This window comes from Petaurus breviceps, unplaced genomic scaffold, assembly GCF_028583685.1.
Source record: "Petaurus breviceps papuanus isolate PSGF00001 unplaced genomic scaffold, PetGlider_PUasm1.0 90466, whole genome shotgun sequence".
Lineage (NCBI taxonomy): Eukaryota > Metazoa > Chordata > Mammalia > Diprotodontia > Petauridae > Petaurus > Petaurus breviceps.
This window is the reverse complement of record NW_027187260.1, coordinates 445,755-450,692: the sequence shown is the minus strand read 5'-3', so window position 1 is coordinate 450,692 and position 4,938 is coordinate 445,755.

Genomic DNA, 4,938 nt, shown 5'->3' with positions numbered 1-4,938 from the left:
ATGAGAGACGTTAAGCAGACTTCATATATGTTTGAATCCTATATCACACAAAAATTACATGAACCTGCACAAATTGTTTAACCTCTCTCAGCCTCTGTTTCCTCATCTGTAAAATGGGGATAATGTCTGCAGCACAGGTCCTCATGAGGCTCAAATAAGATAATGTCCATAAAGGACCTTGTGATCCTTAAAGTGCTATACAGACATCCGCTATAATTATTAGAAACAAGGATGGGTTTGCTTTTTGTGCAGGGAGCATTTATGCTATTAAGCTATGGACCATCGAGTTGGTTCAGAAATACTATCTGGGTGGGAATTACTCTTTAAGAGAAACCGATCAACAGAAAACCCTGACCCCAGTCTGGTACAGCATCTGATCTATTATTCATTAGCTCTAGATGACAAATGGATCGTAATTTTCAGCCTGACAGTCCTTTGGGCCTGATAGAGAACTCTGCTGGCTCATCCCAACCACAAGAGTACAGCAATTTATTCAGGCTAAAATTAGCCTCTATGTATTTTGGCCCTTGGATGGCTCAAGGGGAGACCAGTCTGGATTTCAGAGCTAAGGCTTTTCCTGTCCTGTTCTTAACACAGGCCTGCCTAGACTCCCAAAGCAGAATGTGGAGAAATGGGGGGACTCCTGCTTTCCCCTCTCCCTTTCCCTTCCCTCCATGTTACAGAAAACAAAGAATCTGACTCTCTACATGAAGAAAGCCCCTCTCAGGAATAATAATGTAAGCATCAGAGGCAAATGGATCATCTTTAGGGTTTTGCTTCTCCCCTCCCACCTCTTGGCCAGACTTTCCAGGCCTCTGTTCCCCACACCCACCCACACACACCCAGCGATCAACCTTGAATGGAAACAAAACTGTTTCCGGCTTTTTCTAGGCAGCTGTGGGTTTGTTTACTCCCCTGGGCTAAGCCAGAGTGTCTGGCTGTCTGAGGCTGTCAGAGGAAGGGATGGTTGTGGGGCTGTAGCATCACCTCCCTCTGAGAAAGTCAACCTAGAGCAGGGTTGGGGTCATTAACAACCCTGTCCCATGTGTTTCATTCAGCTCTCCAATGAGGGAGAGTCAGGGGGACAGAAGCAGCCCTGGGCAACATTTTGAAACAGATGAAGTTTGTCTAGAGCTGGGGGACCATTTGCTTTAGAAATAAATCGGGAAGCCGAGAAGGGGAAATAACTTGTCCAAAGTTACACAGACAGGCAGAGCCTGGACTTAAAGCCAAGTCATCTGACTCCAGAGTCCAAGAGCTGGATTCAAAGTCCAGCTCTGCCATTTGCTAGTTGGGTAACCCCATGTTGGGAAAGTCGCTTCATCTTAATCAGCCTCAGTTTCCTCTTATGCAACTCAGGAATGGTAACACTTACACTGCCTGCCTCATAGGTTGTTGTGATGATCAAATGAGATAATGGATGTGAAAATACTTCATTTATACAGGTATAAGGAGTCACATAAATTTTGAACTACCATTCCAGTATGGTACAATGGAAAGGACACTGGATTTAGTTAGATGACCTTGGTTCAGAACCCAGCCTTACTACTTGTGTTACCTCAGATAAGTCATTCTTTTGGGTCTCAGTTTCCTCATCTGTAAAATGGGGATTGGGTTTAGGTCCCTTACACCTCTCAATTTATGCTCCATGAGCAGTGCTTAGCAGAGTGACTGGCACAGAGTAAGCATTTAATAAGTGCTTGTTGACTGACATTTCATGTTTCTGGTACTTTTGACTCAGCATACCCCTGCCCACCCAAGATCTCTCATTTTGGTGTCCCAGACCTGGCCTCCCCAGCCAGAATCTTGTTCTCCCATCAATAGCAATAAGATGTTTCTTTCCCACAGCCCCGTGAGATACTGTGATGATCCATGAGGCATGTAGGCAGATAAGTGCCTGGACTCAATGGCATTCAACCCAAGCCAACGAGTAGATAGTGAACTCCAGGTGGATGCCATGATATGAATTGTTCTTCTATTTTAGAGACCGGTATTAATTGGCAGTAGCAAAATTTAATTCATGCACATATCCAGAATGAAGGGAGAAGAAAGCACATCTCTCTTTATTGGCCTCATTCTAGACTCAAGCCCAAGAGGGAGTAGGTACAGTCAATAAAAATTTATTAAACATCTACCATATACCAGGTACTGTGCTAAGTATAGAAACACACAGGGATTACAGAGTCTGGGAAGAAGGGTCTTTGCTGACCGAAGTGCTCTGCCCTAGCAAATTCTTCTTCCTCTGCCAAGTCCATAGAAATGATGGACAAACAAAAGTCAGGGGATCCTTCAACTCTGGTTTGTTGTGTAGCTCTAAACCTTTCTTATTTGGCTAAATATCCCAGATTTGGGAATCTTGGAACAACTACTGTTGATGAGATTCCAAATCCTGTGTATCCTTTTCTTCTTTTTGCTATTAAATAAATGTCATTCCTGTTGAGGCTCTGAGTTCTCTCTCTCTCTCTCTCTCTCTCTCTCTCTCTCTCTCTCTCTCTCTTTCTCTCTCTCTCTCTTTCTCTCTCTGTCTGTCTGTCTCTGTCTGTCTGTCTGTCTCTGATGCTTAAAGAACTCCACACTTTACAGAAGATGGAGAAATTGAAAATGTATACTCTAGAGAAGTCAAGTGACTTACAAATGGTCCTGAAAGCATTGAGTGTAAATTGGAAGGTAACATAGAAGTTATCTAGTGCAACCCTCCTCATTTTACAGATGGATAAACAGAGGCCCAGTCAGGCTAAGTCATTTGCCAAGGTCACACAGATAGAGAGTGTCAGAATCTGTGTTTCTCCTTTCTCATCAAGCTCCCTTTCCACTTTGCAACTTCTCAACATAACACATTTACTTATCACGGGATTCTGCTAGCTATTCTTCTGAAAAGACCTCTTATCAATGAATAATGATCAGCTAATAGTAATGATAACTCACATTTTTGTTAGTCCATTTAGCTTTAAAAGGGGCATCTCTGTGACTCAGTGCACAGAGCACTGGGCCTGGAGGCAGGAAGACTCCCTTCCTGACTTCACATCTGGCTTCAGACACTTCTAGCTCTGTGACCCTGGGCAACTCGATTCACCCTGTTTGCCTCAGTTTCCTCATCTGTAAAATGAGCTGGAGAAGGAAATGGCATATGGCAAACCACTCCAGGAACTTTGCCAAGAAAATGACCCCTAAATGGGGTCACAAAGAGTGGAGAGGACTGAAAAAAACAATTGAACTTTTAGCTTTAAAAAGTGTTAATACCTCCTGAGGGATTTGCATTTCAAATGAAGCCTTATTTTCAGTTTCTAGTAACTGTTATCTGCAGACCTCCCAGACTTTCTTTCTTCCCTGGGTTAAGTTCAATGCCAGCTCATAGTTTGTCTCTCCTTCCCAACTCCTGTCCTTATACTTAGGGATATCAATATAGATACTGACACTCCCTCCCAGTTCCTCTACCTACCTACATATTTCTCCTGACCTCCTTGTCCCTCCACCCTATCTCAGCCACACACAACAATGGCCATTGCCTTGATCTGGCCATCACCACTGCCACACTCATGAACTCTGACATCCCTTTATACGATCATAGTTTTTAATCATCCCACCTCTTACTCTAGCTGACAAGCTTGTATCTTTTCTTTTCTGGGGCTAGGTGCTGATAGAGGGCCAGACCTGGAGTTAGGAGGACTTATGTTCAAACCTAGCACCACTACATGTCCTGACCATCAAATGACTTTTTCCATCTTCACCCTACTCCCTTGTCCTTCTCTGGCTCCTCTGTGTGTGTGTTTCCTTCTCTTATTACAGTGGTTCTTAACCTTTTCATGTACCATGGACCCCACCTTTAGCAGACTGGTGAAGCCTATGAACCCCTTCTCAACATAACATTTTTAAATGCACAAACTAGGCAAAGCTAGGTGGCACAGTGAATAGAGCACCAGCCCTGGAATTAGGAGGACCTGAGTTCAAATGTGACCTCAGAAACTTAACACAAAACTAGCCATGTGACCTTGGGCAAGTCACTTAACACCAATTGCCCTGCCCTCCCCCCTCCAAAAAAAAAAAGATAATGTGTTAATGTTGTTGAGTCATTTCAGTCATGTCTGATTCTTCATGACCCCATTTGGGGTTAACTTGGCAAAGATATTGGAGTGGTTTGCCATTTCCTTCTCCAGATCATTTTATAGATGAAGGATAATATGATATTATAGATTATTATAATTAACTAGAATTATAATTGATATAGTTAACATAATATATAATACTTTAATGTAGTTATATATTATATTACTATATTGTTAACACTAGCTTGTTAGATATATAACATTATGGATTAGATAATACAATAGTATAGCTTATTGGATAATAGTATAGATTAGATGATATAGTATTATAGATTATCTAAATAACTGTAGGGTTCATGTAGATGACACAGACACCAGAATAGCCTTACTCGTATCCTGAACTCTTGGTTTTTTGGCTTTTGTTTGGTTGAGTTTTTTTTTTTTTTTTAACTAAGATTGGCTAGAAGTGCATGACCATTCAGGACCCAATCTCACTTCTGACTGATATGGTAACTTTAAACTGTTCCATTTCCTACCTGTGCCAGTTCACCCTTCCTTAGGCAGCCTGGTGACCCTTGTTTCTAAGGACTTATCATATTGATGCCAAACTTAATACGGACACCCAATTGACTTTCATTTGCTACAGCTCTGAACTCCTGAACTGAAGAGATCTGCTGGCCTCAGCCTCTTCAGTAGCTGGAATTATAGGCTTTCCCTGTCACCCTGACACTCTGCACTTTTATGGGGGAGGTAGTGATTACAGTTTGACCCCATGGCCACAGACCTTCAAGTAAAAATAATCATATAGGATGAACTTCTCCCTAGCCAGAGGAACAAATTCCATCATAAAAGAGGACCCACACCTCATCAATTTCCATGATTTCAAAGGCCATTG